The sequence below is a fragment of the Odocoileus virginianus genome, chromosome 18 (genome assembly GCF_023699985.2).
Source record: "Odocoileus virginianus isolate 20LAN1187 ecotype Illinois chromosome 18, Ovbor_1.2, whole genome shotgun sequence".
Taxonomy (NCBI): Eukaryota; Metazoa; Chordata; class Mammalia; order Artiodactyla; family Cervidae; genus Odocoileus; species Odocoileus virginianus.
Window position 1 is genome coordinate 11,589,817 of NC_069691.1, and position 20,565 is coordinate 11,610,381.

Sequence of the window (20,565 nt, forward strand, 5' to 3'; positions counted from 1 at the left end):
GACATTGAATTATTATCTTATGGTTGAAAAGTAAGAACTATATCCCAGGGGCTAAGGAAGTTTTCAGATGAGTAGGGCATGAATGCTGAGGGAACATTTCAATAAATAAAGGACAATAATATACATCTTTGACTCTGTGATAGAAATGCTCAGAGACTGAATAACCCAATTTGCCCACGCCCTTGAAGCTAATGGGCCCAAGAAAAGTTAATGCTCAGAATCTAAAAATTATCTTTTGTTTGCTAAAGGCAGTTGATGGGTGATGTCTTGGAGTAGCAGCTCCCTTAGGTATGTTTCAGAAAAGTGCTTATTCTGATTTTCTGAAGAGAGACTAAATGACCTCACTGAGAAGCATATATTGCTTATGGTATGAAAAAGACCGAATCATTGAGACACGTTAAAAGAGGAAAGGATACAAATAATATTTACTTTAAAATGAATCAGTGTGGAAGTGAAAGCAGAGCTAAGCATCAGCATTGGATGTGTCCTGTCTTATTTGAGATTCTAGATTGTTAGTTCAGAAAATAACAATAGGGCATTTTAAAAAGGATCTTATGAAAATTAGAGGAATATGAGAAAAACAAAATAACAGTTTGTTCTTAAGATTTCTCTTCATGTATAGGAAAATAACACCAGCATGCTCTGTTCAGTTCACAGGCAGAGGAGTGAACTCTGCGTGGACTCACTATCCGGGTCTCCCCAAAATTCATTTGTTGAAATCCTAGCCCCTGATGTGATAGTATTAGGAGGTGGGGACTTCAGGAGGGAATTAGGTCTAGATAGTGAAATCCTCTTGAGTGTGATTAGTACCCTTACAAGAGGAGACCAGAGGGCTGGCTAGCTCTTTTTTTTCCTACCCTGTGAGGATACAGTGGGAAGCTGACAGTCTGCAGCCCTGAAGAGCACCCTGACCCAACTCTGCCGATGCCTGATCTCAAGCTCCCAGCTTCCAGAAATGTGAGAAATAAACTCCAGTTGCTTACAGACCACTCAGGGCATGGCATTTTGTTCTAGTGGAGTGAATGGACTCAGACAAAGCCTTCTCCCCTTCCAGTTTAGCATCTTAGTTGGGACAGTGGTGCTGTGCTTAGCAGCTCAGTCATGTCTGACTCTTTGCGACCCCATGGACTGTAGCCCACCAGGCTCCTCTGCCCATGGGGATTCTCCAGGCAAGAATACTGGAGTGGGTTGCCATGCCCGCCTCCAGGGGAATTTTCCCAACCCAGGGATCAAACCCAGGTCTCCCGCATTGTGGGCAGATTCTTAACTATCTGAGCCACCAAGGAAGCTCTGGGACAGTGGTACTCAAGGATTTTTATTGTAACGCACTAAAGAAGGCAAAGACCTCACACTATTCACCCACTTGACCTGTTTCCACCTTCTAGCGGATTTCCAATTATCTGTATGTTTACATATTGTAATGGTTGATTTTTATGTGTCAGCTTGAATGGGCTAAGAGATGCCCAGAGAGCTGGTAAAACATTGTGTCTGAGTGTGTTTTTCAGGTGTTTCTGGAAGATTAGCATTAGATTTAGTAGACTGAGTAAATAGGATCTGCCCTTACCAATCTGAGCAGGAATTAGCCAACCCATTGGGAACCTGAGTAGAACAAAAGGCAAGAAAGCGTCAATTCCCTTTCTCTTCTTGAGCTGGGGCATTCATCTGCTCCTGCCCTCTGACACCTGAGCTCTTGGTTCTTAGTCTTTGGATTCCAGGCTTACATCACTGGCCCTCCAGATCTTAGGGCTTCAGCCTCAGAATGGGAGTTATACCATTGGCTGCCCTGGTTCTCAGGCCTTTGGCCTTGGACTGAATGATACCATAAGCTTGCCTGATTCTCCAGCTTGCAGCTGATACGCTGTGGGACTCCTTGGTCTTCATGACAGAATAAACCAATTTCTATAATAAATCTCCTCTCTATATATCCAGCTGGTCCTGTTTCTCTGGAGAACCCTGACTGAGCTACCAGGGAAGCCTGACTAATATACATAAAGCATTAAATTTACAATGTGATTTTAGTCTGAAATCTTATAATAATATAGAATAATAAGTTAGAGTTATCTATAAACTATATAATATCATGAAAATTTGAGTTTTTGAGTATCAACACTTTAATAACTCCCTGTATCCCACCAATTAAGTTACTAGTAGATCTGTCCTTGTGTGCCCGCCTGCTAAGTTGCTTCAGTCGTGTCCGACTCTTTGTGACCCTATAGACTTGTAGACCACCAGGCTCCTCTGTCCATGGGATTCTCCAAGCAAGAATACTGGAGTGGATTGCCATGCCCTCCTCCAGGGGATCTTCCTGACTCAGGGATTGAACCTGCATCTCCTGTGGCTCCTGCATTGCAGGCACATTCTTTACCACTGAGCCAAAGGGGAAACCCGCATTTGTCCTTAGTCTTACGTAAAAATGAAACTCTGTGGGATTGTCCTTTGCTCATAATAAGAACTATAAAGGAGGGCTTGTCACATTTACCTCAAAACTGGTCTGGAGGAATCCAAGGCCCTTCCAGTGGACTGAGGACCACACTTTGAGAGCCACTGCTTTGTGGCATGGGCTTCAGACTTGTGCTCTTGCTCTAGTCCACTCAAGAGATGCAAACTTGGTCAAGACGATCCACCTGTCTGCATCGAAATTTCCCCATCTATTAAATTAGTGTGATGGTTCCTCACAGGGCTGCTGAAAAGACTAAAATGAAATTTTGTTGTAAGGTAATTGGCCCGTGGTTGGCAGATAGAAAGTAGTCAGCAAATGGTGGTTGTTATTAAGCATGAAAACTGCCTACCCCATAGCTAAGGCTGCTTCCCCCTAGGCCAGAAAAGAGCCACAAACGCAAGCATGCTGGGTATGTGTATTGTTCTCATTTCTAGAGGTTGAGAGTCCTCCCAGAGACCCACATCTATGTTTTGGGGCTCAGTATTGAAACTCTTATGACTTGTCACATCATATGTCAAGAAGAGCTGTCCCACATAGCATGCCTTCTCGCACATGGGACCTCATCTCCCAAGCTGGTTCTTACTCCATGTAATTCTGTGACAGGTAAAATTACACCTACCAATTAATTCAGTAATAAATTCTTACCAAATGCGCACTAACTGTCTGGGCCAGTGCTCCTTTATACTCACAGTTATCCAGCTCACAAGTTGCCTGTGATTTCAGGAGAGCATTATAAATGTTGTCATTTTTATACTAATTATAACAGCAATAATAGTTATCATAAATAACAGTACTTTGTATGGCACATTTTAATGTACATTACCATGCACAGTTAAAAATTTGAAAATGTTCACCATTTATAAATGAAACCAATTTACATAATGAAGAATTTCTTAATAAAACAGAGGGAAAGGTATTAAATAACCAGATACAAGGAAAGGAATTGCTGGCCAAACACTGGGGCTCTTCAGGGGAAAAAAGGTGCTATATAATTCAAGTGTCATTATTATTATTATTATTATTATTTTCACTCTGCATGTCTGGTTCAGTTCAGACAAAACAGCTGAGGGACATAACAGTCTGTTAGGAAGGTCAGCCGCAATGGGTAGCCCACCACTTGGCATGCCGTGTACCCTGTCATCATGAGTGCTTTGAGAACCAAATGCTGCCTCAAACCTTTCTCAAGCACCACTCCACAACTTCTCTTCTTGCCACAAGAACTTCCACCTGTGCTGCTTTTATTTAATATAACATGCAGTGCCAAAAGGCATCATGCAAACATCTTTCAAAAAAACAGTCTTTGAAACAATGCAAAATTCATTCATTAAGGCAGCTCTTTGAAAAATTATTGAGTGCTTATTATATGCTGGATCCAGCAATTTAATAAATAGCTTATATAACAAGATTCACATTGTAGGATTTTTATCTGAGGGAAAAAGTACAAAATCTCAACAAAAAAGCCACAGTGGAAGACATTTTATTCTGTTGGGGGAGACAGTGGGTGAGGGTTGCCTTCCCTGGGTTTGTGAAGCTTCCTCTAAGAACCAGGAGGTGGTGGAGCTGATGGAGGGCCAGGATGGGGATTAAGTGCACTGTGATGGGCTAGCTGGACCCCTGGCCTCAGCATGATGGAGGTGGGAATAGTTGGTGCTGGAGTGTGCAGCAGACTGTTCTGCTGACCATAAACTAAGCTAAGCTTCAGGTCTAGTCTTGCTTTTAAGGTGAAAATGTGGTTCTTCCTTGTCACTGTGCCAAGACTGGGGGGTTCTTTGCTTGTTGTGCACATTTATGCCAGAAGTATAGTCTTCTAGGGGTTGTAGGCTAGGCTGAGAGACGGGAACACTTCATTCCCATTCACCCATCAAACTATTAGGAGTTTGGAGGGAAAGTGCCTGCATAACTATAATTCCTTATTGCTTTTGCTCTTAATTTGAATGTTTCTATAGACAGGTGGGCAAATAGGATTTCTAGCAATGTCTCAGGTTCTTCTTCTACAATGAAAATTTTGGAAACCTCATAGGAAACTTTATTCTAAGAACTAAGATTCTTGGATTTGAGTACTGCTCTCTTTTAAAAGCTACAAATTCAATATGAGTGCCCTCAAGGGAAAACAAACATTTTACTCACATAATTAGAACTTGAATATGCATAAAATATCTCTGGCATGATAAATAAGAAATTGGTAATACTTTTTATCTCTAAGGGAATGATTAGAGGTAAGGACATTTAACTGAATACTTTTTGAATCATTAAATATTATATATGTATTATTCAAATATTCTCTATGCAAAATTAAATTTAAAATAAAAATTGTTAAAATACTCTCAAAGAAACATTACTTTTAGTGGATATGTAATATTTCCTCATGTGGCTTGCCTTGATTTATTCAATTTCATCATAAGTGGACATTTTCAGTTGCTTCTAAGATTCTTTTCTCTATTATGAAATGCACAACTCTGTTTACTTCTCTTAGATTCTGACAAAAGATATAGCTAAGAAAAAAAGTCTAGTTATTTTAAAGGTTCTGGGAAACACTGAGCAGGCTATGAGAATGCTTATCTCTTTCTGACACTGGCTGTTATTTTTTTCAAAATAGCAAACGCTAAGTGAAAAATGGCCTTGTTATACCTCAATGTTATAATACGAAAACATGCTTTCTCCACATTGGCTTCTACCTGCTACTTAACATGAATTCTTAGCCCTGGTTCGTTTTGTATCTGCAAAATGATAATTACCAAATGCACTGGGCTGTGCTTTGCTTCCCCATGGCCTGGAGTGGGTGTCTGTGCCCTCCTCACCAAAAGCGTCACTCTGAGGAAATGATAATTTTGAAGAGAAATCTGATCAACCCTAGGTAGAAGTAGTCTTTAGGGTTTCCATGATTTGGGTAAAATCTGTAATATTTTAGTTCTATACCAGATGGAAGATAGAGTTTGGTCAATGCAGAAGATACTGTAAGATTTCAGTTTATTAATATTTCTAGTTTGTAATTCATCTATGAAATCTTTTACTCTCTTGATGCATGAGTCTATTTCGGTAAGCAGACTGTACCAAGCCATCATGAGGCCCTCAGTGTGGTTCCGTTCATAGTCATTCGGTAACGACAGATCTGAGCCAAGCAGTGCCTCAGAGGATGACTGAAAACGGTGATTACAGATGACTGTCATGTGGCCCTTCGGGACTTTGTGAAGATTTCTACATCCTAACTTTCAGGACTGTGGCCAAAGCATCTCAGTGGTGAATTAAGATTGCCCTTTATTCACTTGAATAGAACCTTCACCTATAAATGAACAGACAGCTGTTCTCATAATTCGACTAAAGACACCAAGTCTGAAATGACCTCATTTCTGATCTGCCCTGTGTCTGAAATTTCCCCATTGATTGTTTATTCCTTTAAGACACTGCTATCTCTAAGCAGGGCTTCCTAGGTGGTACTAGTGGTAAAGAACCTGCCTGCCAATGCAGGAGATGTAAGAGACTTGGGTTCAATCCCTGGGTAGGGAAGATCCTCTAGAGGAGGACATGGCAACCCACTCCAGTGTTCTTGTCTGGAGAGTCCCCATGGACAGAGCCTGGTAAGCTACAGTCCATAGGGTCACAAAGAATCAGACACGACGGAAGCGCCTTAGCACGCATGCTCATCTCTAAGGAATTACTTTTAAGAATAAAACCACCACTAGGGGAGCATCACTAGGGTTGCAAAGAGTCCGACACAACTGAGCGACTGAGCACAGGCGGGCACTGCTCTTCTGAATGTGACTTAATTGTTCATCAGTCAACAGTTAAGCAAAGCAGTGACAGAGACATGGGTTGGGTAAGTTTTAGTGGAGGAGGGGACAGGGGTATGTCCAGAGCTGTCCTGAGTGCCATTACTGGAAAGTAGTCTTTTTGAAGCAGTGGCAAAGTGTTGGCTGTCTTAGGAGGTAACATAAGACCAGGCAGGAGATGGCAGGATAAGAAGGGAAGTTAGAAATTTGCTAAAAATTTGCTAAAGAAAAATTTTCAACCCCACCACAATTTGTCTGGGGCTGGTCTTTTTCCTTAATTGGTTCAAGATAGTTCTATAGCTAGCTGTTTCTAAAACAGCTTGGGTTTCTGGAGTGTTTGAAGTTTACCCCATGGTCTGGCTCAGAATCCAAAATAAAGATCTGCTATGATGCAGAGTCAGAGCATGTGGACATAATCTTGGCCCTGCTACAACTGAGCCTTAGTGACCTTGGGCACATCATTGAATCTTAATCCTCAGTGTGGTTAGTTACAGGTTTCTATAACATAATTGGCAGTGAACTGTTACTTCAAGTGAAATCATATTTTAAGTGTATTATAAATGCTAAAATGCTCTAAAAATATAGAATGAGTATTATTGTTAGTTGCATTATTAACAATTCTCTAGGATTTTGCAAGCTTCAGGGATAGTAGAGTGAAAGAGAAGGAAGATAGGTTCATAATGTTAGATAATGGATTGTTTTCATTTTTTGTTAATTGTGGTGATATATACAGAACATACAATTTTTAAATATAAAATTCTGTGGCATTAACTATATTTACCTGTGTCCATAAATTCAACAACCTTATACAAGTAAAATCATACACCGTTTGTCAGTTTGTGACTGGCTTATTCTGCTTAGCATAACATTTTCAAAATTCATCCATGTTTCAACATGTGTCAGAATTTCCTTCTTTTTTTTAAAGTTAAGTAATATTCCACTGTATGTCTACATCACACTTTATTTATCCATTTATCCATTGATGAACACTCACATTGCTTCCACATTTTGGCGATTGTGAATAATGCTGCCATGAACATGGGTATATTGTTTTAATTTTAAAAAATTTCATTTGTACATGGCAAAAGCAAATTTCATCTTTTTGACCTTGGAGGCCATTTAATAAAGAGTTAGCATTTCAATTCATGACATTTTTTTTTTGTCTGATAGGAAGGATGCTTAAAGTTGGAAGGGAGGCCAGCATTTTCCTATATACAACAAAAACAAGCCAGCTCTCACTTGGTTTTATAGAGATATGTGGAAGTGCAGCCCAGTTAGAAAATGTATGGTATTGGTATGTGAGCCTAAGATGTAGTCCTCTGTGGCTTAAGGAGATTGAATCATCATCTTTTTCTCTGAACTGCAGATGGAGAGTGGGCTGTCACGGCATTCAAAGGGAGATATTTGGCAGGTTTGCCCAATGCTGGAGGAAAAGCAGAAAGGAAAGATTATCTTCCGGCACTTTGTCTTGCAGGAATCACAGTTTTCAGAGCCTACAGGGCTTTCAGAGATCACTAATCTACTACTCCTCCCCTCTATTCCAGGATTCCAATTGATTGATGGGCAATTAATAGTCTAAGAGACTGAAGTTAGATTCCTAATCAGCACAGTCCAATAAAAATATAATGCAAACCATGTGATTTAATATTTTTTTTCTTAGCAGTCACATTGAAAATGTAACAATTAACAGGTGAAAAAGACTTCAATACATGTTTTATTTAACCTAGATAGGTCCCAATATTATCATATGTAATCAACATAATGAGATGTTTAACTTTTTTTATCCATACTAAATCTTTGAACTCCGATGTGCATTTTACCCTTATATACCAATTTGGATGTCAAATTTTCAACAGTTCAAATAAAATATAGTCCTGTCAAAACTATATAGCTATGATTAATGGACAAATATTACATACCACTTTACTATTTCAACAAGTTATAATGAATAAAAATTAAATATTCTGTTTTTAGGTGCCTAATTCTATTGCTCAGCAGCCACATGCAGTGGCTATTGTACTAGACAGTGCAGTTCTAGGTAATTCTCCTTTTCAGTTATAGAATCAAGGCCTGATATTCATAGCCCTGTAATTAACCTGCTGCCTGGGATACAGGAGGTACTCAGTAAAAGTGTACTGACTGAACTGAGACAAGTTTGAGTATTCTAATGTATTAGTCAAGTGCATTTTGCATGCCAGTTACACTCCAGGTATCATTCCTACTAATCACAGAGCAGTGGTTCTCAAAGTGTGGACCCCATGACTGGAGCATCTGTCATCACCTGGAAACTTGTTAGAAATGCAAATCTGAGGGGCTCTTTGTAGATTTGCTCAGTCAGAGACCCTAGGGGTGAGGCCCAGATCTGTGTTTTAACAAGCTCTCCAAATGATTCTGAGGCATGCTGAAGTTTGAGACTAATGCTATAGGGTTTCCGTTCAGTTCAGTTCAGTCACTCAGTCGTGTTTGACTCTTTGCGACCCCATGAACTGTGGCACGCCAGGCCTCCCTGTCCATCACCAACTCCCAGAGTTTACCCAAACTCATGTACATTGGGTCAGTGATGCCATCCAACCATCTCATCCTCTGTTGTCCCCTTCTCCTCCTGCCTTCAATCTTTCCCAGCATCAGGGTCTTTTCAAATGAGTCAGCTCTCCGCATCAGGTGGCCAAAATATTGGAGCCTCAGCTTCAACATCAGTCCTTCCAATGAACACTCAGGACTGATCTCCTCTAGGATGGACTGGTTGGATCTCCCTGCAGTCCAAGGGACTCTCAAGAGTCTTCTCCAATACCACACTTCAAAAGCATCAATTCTTCGGTGCTCAGCCTTCTTTGTAGTCCAACTCTCACACCCATACATGACTACTGGAAAAACCATAGCCTTGACTAGATGGACCTTTGTTGACAAAGTAATGTCTCTGCTTTTTAATATGCTGTCTAGGTTGGTCATAACTTCCCTTCCAAGGAGTAAGCATCTTTTAATTTCATGGCTGCAGTCACCATCTGCAGTGATTTTGGCGCAAAAAACAATAAAGTCAGCCACTGTTTCCACTGTTTCCCATCTATTTGCATGAAGTGATGGGACTGGATCCCATGATCTTAGTTTTCTGAATGTTGAGCTTTAAGCCAACTTTTTCACTCTCCTCTTTCACTTTCATCAAGAGGCTCTTTGTTCTTCACTTTCTGCCATAAGGATGGTGTCATCTGCATATCTGAGGTTATTGATATTTCTCCTGGCAATCTTGATTCCAGCTTGTGATCCATTCAGCCCAGCCTTTCTCATGATGTATTCTGTATATAAGTTTAATAAGCAGGGTGACAATATACAGCCTTGACGTACTCCTTTTCCTATTTGAAACCAGTCTGTTGTTCCATGTCCAGTTCTAATTGTTGTTTCCTGACCTGCACACAAATTTCTCAAGAGGCAGGTCAGGTGGTCCAGTATTTCCATCTCTTTCAGAATTTTCCACAGCTTATGTGATCCACACAGTCAAAGGTTTTGGCATAGTCAATAAAGCAGAAATATATGTTTTTCTGGATCTCTCTTGATTTTTCAATGATCCAGTGGATGTTGGCAATTTGATCTCTGGTTCCTCTGCCTTTTCTAAAACCAGCTTGAACATCTGGAAGTTCATGGTTCACGTATTGCTGAACTTTGCCTTGGAGAATTTGAGCATTACTTTACTAGCGTATGAGATAAGTGCAATTGTGTGGTAGTTTGAGCCTTCTTTGGCATTGCCTTTCTTTGGAATTGGAATGAAAACTGACCTTTTCCAGTTCTGTAGCCACTGCTGAGTTTTCCAGATTTTCTGGCATACTGAGTGCAGCACTTTCACAGCATCATCTGTTAGGATTTGAAATAGCTCACTGGAATTCCATCAACTCCACTAGCTTTGTTTGTAGTGATGCTTCCTAAGGCCCACTTGACTTCACATTCCAGGCATTCTGGCTCTAAGTGAGTGATCACACTGTTGTGATTATCTGGTTCGTGAAGATCTTTTTTGTACAGTTCTTCTGTGTATTCTTGCCACTTCTTCTTAATATCTTCTGCTTCTGGTGATAGAATCAAGGTCCAATGCTGTGAAGAACAATATTGCATAGGAACCTGGAATATTAGGTCCATGAATCAAGGTAAACTGGAAGTGGTGAAACAGGAGATGGCAAGAGTGGATGTCGACATTTTAGAAATCAGCAAAATAAAATGGACTGGAATGGGTGAATTTAACTCAGATGACCATTATATCTACTACTGTGGGCAAGAATCCCTTAGAAAAAATGGAGTATCCATCATAGTCAACAAAAGAGTCCGAAATGCAGTACTTGGATGCAGTCTCAGAAATGACAGAATGATCTCTGTGCGTTTCCAAGGCAAACCATTCAATATCATTATAATCCAAGTCTATACTCTGACCAGTAATGCTGAAGAAACTGAAGTTGAACAGTTCTATGAAGACCTACAAGACTTTTTAGAACTAACACCCAAAAAAGATGTCCTTTTCATTATAGGGGACTGGAATGCAAAAGTAGGAAGTCAAGAAACACCTGGGAAATTTGGTCTTGGAGTATAGAATGAAGCAGGGCAAAGGTAATAGAGTTTTGCCAAGAGAACGCACTGGTCATAGCAAACACCCTCTTCCAGCAACACAAGAGAAGACTCTACACATGGACATCACCAGATGGTCAACACTGAAATCAGATTGATTATATTCTTTTTTTCCTTTCAGTTTGATTATATTCTTTGCAGCCAAAGATGGAGAAGCTCTATATAGTCAGCAAAAACAAGACCAGGAGCTAACTGTGGCTCAGATGACGAACTCCTTGTTGCCAAATTCAGACTTAAATTGAAGGAAGTGGGGAAAATCACTAGACCATTCAGGTATGACCTAAATCAAATCCCTTATGATTATACAGTGGAAGTGTAAATAGATTTAAGGGATTAGATCTGACAGACAGAGAGCCTGATGAACTATGGACGGAGGTTTGTGACATTGTACAGGAGACAGGGATCAAGACCATCCCCAAGAAAAAGAAATGCAAAAAAGCAGAATGGCTGTCTGAGGAGGCTTTACAAATAGCTATGAAAAGAAGAGAAGTGAAAAGCAAAGGAGAAAAGGAAAGATATACCTATTTGAGTGCAGAGTTCTAAAGAATAGCAAGGATAGATAAGAATGCCTTCCTCTGTGATTGGTGCAAAGAAATAGAGGAAAACAATAGAATAGGAAAGATTAGATATCTCTTCAAGAAAATTAAACTACGGAAACATTTCATGCAAAGATGAGCTATAGTGTCTAAAAGAGTCCTATTTTCCTCAGCTCTTCCTTGAGGTGGGGGATGCTGAGAGAGCAAGCATTTCTAATTTTACTGCCTGGTCCAGCAGAATGTTCTGTGATGATAGAAATATTCTATATCTGTACTGAACAATGGGCTTCTATGATGGCTTACTGGTAAAGAATCCATCTGCCAATGCAGCAGCCGCAGAAGATGCAGGTTTGATCCCTGGGTTAGGAAGATGCCCTGAAGGAGGAAGTGGAAACCCACTCCAGTATCCTTGCCTGGGAAATCCCGTGGACAGAGGAGCTTGTTGGCCTACAGTCCATGGGGTCGCAGAGAGTTGGATACAACTGAGTGACTGAAAACCCACGCTCGTACTAAACAATATAGGCTTGAAATGTGACTCATGCAAATAAGAAAATAAGTTTTAAATTCTATTCAATTTTAATCACCTTGCAATTTAAATTTATACAGCCTCATATGGATCTCTCACACATCTCTCTTACAAATAAGCATGGAGCTCAGTAACTGCAGGGACTGTTGACCTGAATCCGGAATGAGCTCAGGGTTAAGGTAGAGGGAGAATCTGATAGGTGACAATATTGTCTTCTCCATGCCTGCTCTCTCAGGACAGAGAGGAGATGGATTCACTGAACTGCTGTGTGCTCTAAGCCCAGGATTAGGGTAACTGAAACAACCTATAGCCTGCTGTTAACTCATGACCCAGGACTTAATCTTCCAGGTCAGAAGTAGAACCATGAATTCTGACGAGGAGGCCATGACACACAATAATCATATTTTGCAACTAATAATTGTAAGGGCTTTGCCTCCTGAGTTATTACCTACAGTCAATTAATTTTTTTTTAATGGTAGAGGTTATCTGGTTGTGCTTATGGTGACCTTTTTGGCTTGCTAATTCTCTTTCTTTGGAAAATGCTTTCTGGAACTGACTGACAAATGTCTCTACTTTTGTCCTGGACCCTTTCTCTCTCCACAGTTCTTGAGCAAATTACTATGATTTCCTTGACTTTGAAAATGCAGATGTTTTCCATAATGACACAGAGAAAAAGAAATGACTGTGTTTCAAGATACAAGGTGAAAAAAACCTTAGTGTCACGACTTTTATTACATAAAATGAGACTGGATAAGAAGAAGAGTGACTTGTATTTTTTGTTTGGGTCATTACACCTTACACCTTACTTAAACCAACTCAAACCCAATGATTCCTGGGATGTGAAGCATCTTTGATCACGTGACTGAAGAGCGGTCTGTGGAGCTGGGATGTGACTCCTGCTGAAATTTACCTGGCAAAGCAGAGGGACCGCACAGCTCCATGAGATCACTGGGTGCTATCCAAACACGCTTTGTAATTTTGGTGCACCAGAAGAGTAAGTGTGACCTTAAAACAACTCCATGTGCTAACGTGATCCCCAACTGCTTACTCTTTCCACAGAAAGGGAGACTTTGTATGTAGCTGCAAATGCTAGAAGGTATACGATGACCATGCCATTTTCATTTGTAAGTGGAACCAAGAAACAACATATTATACACAGAGGGTATCACATAAACTGGTAAACTGGCCAAAAACAAATTCTGACTTTAATGAAAAGAAAGTGGTATTAAGCTGCTGTTTTCCATATGTCTACCTGAAACCTTCCTGAACAATATTTTCTTTCTACTTCATCCATCTAACCCTTTAATTGGCAGACAGTAAAGTCTGATGGGGAAATAATGGTCTCTTAAATACTTGAGAATGAAAAGTAAATTAAGTTAGCACAGTGTAAAAGGCAAGTAATTACATGATGTCAATCCTGTTTTATACTGTTTAGTCTTAAACAGCATATAAAGAAAGGGCATGTTTAGAAGAGCGAAAATAAAACTACCTATTTAGATGACGAATGCCCTTTTTATTTTGAACAATGAACGAACTTCAGGACAGCTTTTTCAAATGAGAGGCTGCCTGCACCCAAGTCTTCTCTTTCTCCAGCCTGTCCTAATTTGTCCCAACTCATGATGGGATGACCTTCAGTATGAGCTAAGGATTGGTTTTTGGCTCACAGGTGTGTTTCCAAATTGGAAAACAACCTGACCACATATGGAACAGAAGAGAGTCCCAGGGAACCTTGAGTTGCTGGGAGAGTGATCCAGCTGGTGGGTGTCCCCAGCCTCTGGCTGTACACAGTTAGGTTTGTGGCTTTGCATGTTTTTATTCTTAGTGCTTTGGTTTTATCAGCTACCAAAAAGGGAGAGTCCCAGGGACTGGGTGTGTGGAATAATCAATGACAGCGACAGGGAAGTGTCATCAATAAAAAGGGGCAGGGTACTCTGGTATTGAGAAGGATGAGGGAGCCTGCAAGGCTAAGTGGCACTTAAGGGATCTGTGGGCCAGTTTCCCTCACCAGATCCTCCATCTCTCTCTCCCGTTCTTCCTTTCTTCTTTCCTTCCTCTCTCTCTCCCTCTTTCTCATCTTTTCTTCCTTTCCTTCCAAATGGAAGTACTGGTATTGTGTGTGTGTTTGTGTGTGCACACGCATGCTTGTTTTCTTTGCAAAAACCTCATAGAACGTAGAGATGTAATGAAGAAAGTAAATATGCAAGTAATTCTATTTCCCAGAGGAGAAAAAACACTGTTAAATATTTAGTGTATTTTTTAAGAATTTTTCCTGACATAGTCCCAGTTCTCTGTTTCTCTCCCTTTCTCTCTCTAGTATATGGGTGCAATAACATGATATAATACACATATTTATATTAAATACATCAAATCAATATACTACTATATGTTGATTGTATTTGTAATTTCCATGATACTTTACAAACAGATATTCCAATTTTTTGGTGAGAATTAATTGTTGCATATTTTGTTTAGCTAAAGCAGCTTTCTCCCCCAGATACCCCTATTTATGAATATTCTTAAGGAGCAGACAAATAAGGGCCATGATTCTTCTGCTTGAAGCTTATTGGAGGCTTAATTGAAATGATGCTCAAGAATCTAAAAACAGGGATTGAAATATGAGGAGTGTGCTGACAGCTCTGTGTCCTCAGATGCGATGGGAAATGCTGTGTGATATTCACGAATGTACAGCTTGTACAAACGGCTCATTCATGTAAAAGGCAGACAGTGGAAATTAGAGTCCATTAGAGGCAGTGTTCCTTATTTCAGTTTATTAATATTATCCCAGGTAAGTTTGATTCTTTTGAAAACATATGAAAGCTGCCCATATCCAGAATTTTATAGCTTGAGCCTTTGCAAATTCCTCTAAAATGCTGGGCTGCTCTTTCAAGCACCATGATTTTTTTTTTTACCAGAGCCTCTCTGCAAGGAAAGCTTCCTACAATATGTTACATAATTTTCATTCGTTTTTTTCTGTCTGTGCCACGTGGCTTGCAGTATCTTAGTTTCCTGACTAGGGATTGAACCCTGGACCCCCAGTAATGAAATTGTGAAGTCTTGAGTCCTAACCACTGGACGGCCAGGGAATTTCTTTCACTTTTTTTTTTTTTTTTTCCAAATTGTATTGGGAATATGATGTAACTTTCTGTGAAGACTGACTCCCTTTTAAGGATCAATTGCACTGGTGTAACATTTCAAGGCCCAGGTCTTGTGAGGTGCATGGAAATGTTATAGCCACCAAAAAAAAACACAAAAAAAAAAAAACCACCTCCAGAGAGCCAAACTTTTTGAGCTCTTGTGTCTTCTATTTGTAGATCTCTGGTCCTCCATTTATGGACAACCTATTGCTCTTCTGGCTGGATCAGTGCAATTTCCTGCAGCAACAGCATTGACTGCCCTGTCCCTTTATGCCTTCCATGGAGGACTTGGAAACCAGATAACCAAGCTTGCTAGAATTGTGTGTTGCTGCTGTTGTTCACAAAGTCATATCCAGCCCATGGACTGCAGCATATCATGCTCTTCTGTCCTCCACTATCTTCCAGAGTTTGCTCAAATTCATGTGTGTACAGAAGTGTATGTACAGTAGAACAAAATAGATAAATAAAAATAGGCTCAGAATTGGGCCTACCCTGATCCTACATGGAAAAATCATGAGCTTTACTGATGAACATGGTCACCAATTTTGACTGTTTGGAGGTTCTTATTTTTAATTAAAAAATTGAGTTATAGTTATGGTGCCTAATATATTCAATCAATAAATACATATTGAATTGAATTAAGCTACATTTCTGATGCATATCAGGGGAAATGACATTGCCAGATAGTTGAGTTATGGATGAATGAAGGGCTATACTTGGTCACTGTAAGAAGCTGGGCAGACGTCTGAAGGGGTAGAAAACTGGTGTGACTATCGTCAGTTCAAGAATCGGTCTGTAGACACACACAGAACTTTCCTAAGGTTCGGCAAGCTCCTCACAGACTTGTCACTGTAGCATCCCCCAGCTTCCTCTCTCTCTTCACCCCTGAATTGTGGATTTTGGAACAGGCTCGCCAGTGCCTCCTGTCATCCTTTATAGGTTTTGAGACATGGTCCTAACTATTGTTATACACTTGTAGTCTGGTTTCTCCAATTACAAACAGGTAGTATCTGCATTCCTCCTTGAAATCCTCCACTTTCACAGCCCTTAAATCACTTATTCCTAGAGAATTTGTCCAATGAGCAGTGAACTATGAATGTTTTCTTGACACCCTTGGCTGTTTCTTACTCTCCAGTTCTACAAATTCTACTGTAATGTCACAGGGATTCTCCAAAAACCCTGGGGTTGGAGGTGGCCATAGTGTGAGTGACCTCCTAGGACACTGCTTCCTAAGTTTTAATGTTCACATAAAGTACTTTTTAAAATACAGATTCTGTATTTTAGTAGGTCTGGGATGGGGCTTGAGAATCTTGAATAAATTTTTCTACTCTAGGTACTATGTTCTCTCTAGCAATAAAAGGTTCAGTAGGTCTGGGATGGGGCTTGAGAATCGAATAAATTTTTCTACTCTAGGTACTATGTTCTCTTTAGCAATAAAAGGAACCCTTGTCTTATTATTCCTAAAGTTTTGTGTTTCTTTTTATTTTCCAGGAATGTACAAACACTGAAGCAGGAGGTGGAAGGCTCCAGAGAAAGTGAATGTAGATGGTTATGGTCACATCCTGAACTGTCAAAATCTGGGCCATTGTAGACAGTCATCCTTCTTCCTATTTTGCAAAACCAAACAGAAAACAAACCTAAAAAATGATACACTGTCAAATGAAAAAAAACCGACCATCATCTCTCTCTCTCTCTCTCTCTCTCTCACCCCTCTCTAAGCATTAGAAATGATGAGAAACATATTTGGTTAAATACAGGAGTTAGGGTCTCTTCTACATTAATAAATGAAATGTACTTTATATACTTGAATCTTGTGATGTAGACAGTTTAATGTGAATACATTTGATTTCCAGCTGTCAGTGAATTTAGGTAAATCCGGCTTTGAGAAAAACATGTTTTATGTGAAAAACAATATAAAATTCCATAAGAACATCTCTCTCTATCCTTTTGTTCTTTTATCTCAACCATAACACTTTTGAAAAGTAAAATGAATAATCAGACTAGTCATCAGGACCTTATAATCTAAGTCCACTTAGTATAGAATCCGCCATCCACATTAAATTTAGAATGCTTATAACTTGGTTTTATGTTTTTGCCATAAATCTAAAGTTTACCTTTTTTTGTACCTAGAGTGTGCACAAGGTTTGTGTCCTCCCAAAACATCTTTTAAAGTAAAGGGACCTATCTTAAAAAGAGAATTAATGAGAAGAGCATGATGTTTTGCCTGTTCAATGGACATTGACACGCAATGGAAAGCCATTCATTCACATGCCTAGAGTATCATGGTCCCAACTGAAGATTGGAATATTTTTTTAAAGGCCTTACTGGGATAGTTGAATTTTAGAAGTCCAGCCTACATTAAAGTTCAGTTTACAAGAGCTGAATACAGCTAGAAATTTCAGGGCTTCCTAGTGTTTGGTGGAAGTTGCCTTCATTGTTCCCTTCTTTCACTGCCATTCAGCTGGCTCTTGGATTTCTTTTAAAATACCCAAATCATGCAGAATAGGGAGCGTTCTAAAGTGAAATTGCGATTAACTCCTGAAGAGCAATACTGTACTCTCCAAAATACCCTTTGGTGTCTATTGAGGGACAGAATACAGAGATGGATGGGCCAGAGGTCTCACTCACAAGACAGCAAACCGTGGACTGAGCTTACTGTGTGCAAATCTGCATGACTAGCATTTACAGGTGAGATTACGGAGGTTAAGAAAATTTCCCAGAGTCACATAGCACGTAAGTGGTAGAATCAGGACTTGAGCTAAGATCTAGCTGAGGTTCAAGTGTCACAGTTATTAGACTAGAAGCAAATACTGTTATATATAACTGATAAAATATTTTATATTCCAGTTTAGAAGGACTTGTGATTGACCCAAAAGTAATCAGTCTATCAACAAGCATATTTGTTTTTTAAAAAATTTAAATTCTGAGCTCAGATCAAGTACAGAAAGCTTAATAGCTATAAAGGTCAGTAGTAAAACCTTTTCATCATTGCTCAGAACTGATGAGCCTTTCTTACACCCCCACCCACAGCCCACTGAGGTAGGTAATATTCATGTTACAGATGAGGAAACTGAGGCACAGAGAGAGTAAGTAGCTTGCCCAAAGTCACATAGATAATAAGTGGAGGAGGTGGAATTTGAATCTAGGCAGTCTGACCCTGAAGTCTATGTTCTTAGCAATAACAAAGTCAATCATTGTAATGAATGAATGAGTAGCAAGTATGCAAACTGCAGAGAAGAACAGGGAGTGCTAGTAGGAGATCCTCCCTGGCCTCCGGTTAGAAAATACTTCTCTGAGGAAGAAGTGATGCTTGTAGACAGCCCCTCCCACCCCCAGCAGATCCTTGAGAGACGAGAGATGGGATAGATAGGAAGGCACGTGAGAAGCCCCTCTGATGCCCATGTCCTATGGTTTCTTTCTTTCCTTTAAACTTTGGTTTAATGGACACGGAGATACAGAAGGAAAGCATGGAAAAGAAGACTAATATTTACTGAGTACTAGGCATTTTGCTAGATGCAGTCCATACAACAAATGATTTTTGATTCTAACTAATGTCCTGTGTGATAGATCTTGACACCATTTAAAGAATGAAGTCTGAAGCTCTCAAGGTGACTTGTCCAAAGTCCTAGAATATGTAGGTGACAAAATGAGGCTTTGAACCCAGTCCTCGTCTGGGCTTTATTACTAAGCTGTTTGGGACTCTTTTTTGAAGAAAAATATAAGTCATGTTGAAAAAGGGGACCTGTGCAGTTATGTTCCAGTAATGGAAGAAACAGTAAAGAGACACAAAAAACCCAGTTAAGATTAGGATTGCCAATTCATTCATCTACTACTAAAGTCCCCCACTTCCTTAATTTCACTTTTTGCCCTTCCTGTCTGTTTTACAAAATTACTAATTCCTTATACTGAGTCTGAGGACAGATGATTCCAAGGACTATTCTGACCTCAAATATTAGCAATTTTTTAAAGGGATGTTTTTAAGATTTCTATAATGGAATGTTCGATGAGTCTTACCCGTGCTACTCTGTGAATGTTAATATTGTGTTTCGTTTTAGAGAAAAATTATAGTTAGAATAATTCTTTGCCAAGCAGGCACACAGAGCCTTCATTTCTTTCTGAGTTCCTTGTTTAGAAAAAAAAAAATCTCATCTAATGGTCAGTGCCAAATCCAAAGGAAAACAAGAAGCAAGAAACGTTAACAGTGAAAGCAGGCCAGAGAAATATGCAACTGTTTTCCTCAGAGGATTAAAAGGTATCTTGCTTTGAATCACTTTGTACCCATACAACAAGGTAATACATGTACTTTAGCTGACTAAACAAGATTCCATTGATAGCTTAAAAGCTCTGAGTGTTATTATGTAATGAATATACTATTTCATGTACTAATGGTCCCAAAAGAATGAGAAATGTTTTTTTAATCTTTCCTTCAAAAGAAAAGTTAACTGAATGATGAGTTGAGAGTATAATACCCTTGTTCTAAATCAAAGAATGTCCAGCCATAATGAACGATGATCTATAATAATATTACATTATATGTAATGCATTTATTAGGATTAGAGGTAAATTCACTTCCATCACTAGCTTTGGCTCATAGAAGTATTACTTTATGTGAAGATAAAAAGTGGGTATTGATTTCTTTTAAGGCAAATATCAAAATTTATTAACCTGAGTTTGCCAAGGTCAATATTTTCCTTATAGAGTAGTATATCCCTATGTTTATGGAGGCCCTGAATCAATTTTGTACTGTTGCACATATCTGGACCTTTTAGCATTGTAGAATAGCAAAGTCAGGTGGAGGCTTCACCCCAGTCCCTGATTTTCCAGGTGAACAAATTGATTCTTACTGAAAGGGAGGGACTTGTCCTAATTATCTCACTCACCCTACATCATGGTGATGAGAAAGCATGCCTGCTTAGGCCTACTGCCATATTTTTGCCACTGTATCCTCCTGCTTTCACTAGATATTTTGAAAGCTGTCTTCTAAATCCAAAGAAACTTTATTATAAATAAAATTCCTACAAGCAACATAGAATCCTGTAGCTCAGGAGCCCTGTGTGAAAAGTGAAAAATGATCAGAATCTTGTGACAATTTATACGGATTTATATTAGAATAGCTTTTCAAAAAACAAGACCCAGTGATTGAACAGGTTTCTAATGCTAACAGTAATGGCAGCCAAAGTTTCATATCTGTATATACACACTTTTGGGGAGTGTCTTCCACACTGATTCTAGCCTTGGTCATGTGACTTGCCTTGGGCAATGGGATAAGAGCAAATTTGACAGATGTGCTGGGTCTTGCCCTCTGTTGCTGATTAGTAGGCTAGCCTGCTGGAGGATGTCAGGTCAGCTGAGGTCCCCTTGACCACCCAACTTTCCAAACACCAGACAGGTAAGGCCATCTAGGACCATCCTTTCTCAGCTGAATTGTCAGCTGACTTTGAAGATCAGCTAAACTGGCTCAGACAAAAGAACTGCCCAGGTGATCCACAGAATCACAATTAATAACACATATTTGTTTTTGAAAGCTCCTAAGTTTTGGGGCTTCCCTGGTGGCTCAGTG

General features: G+C 39.6%; 1 protein-coding gene and 1 non-coding gene across 2 annotated transcripts in view; both read right to left on the reverse strand.

Annotated features, from left to right (window-relative positions):
• RORB (RAR related orphan receptor B) overlaps positions 1 to 20,565 on the reverse strand; it is a 204,130-nt gene that overhangs the window by 83,929 nt on the left and 99,636 nt on the right. The window lies entirely within an intron of this gene.
• Positions 17,930 to 17,999, reverse strand: LOC139039577 (small nucleolar RNA U2-30). Its single transcript, XR_011492917.1, has one exon. It is a non-coding gene; the product is annotated as a small nucleolar RNA U2-30 (small nucleolar RNA).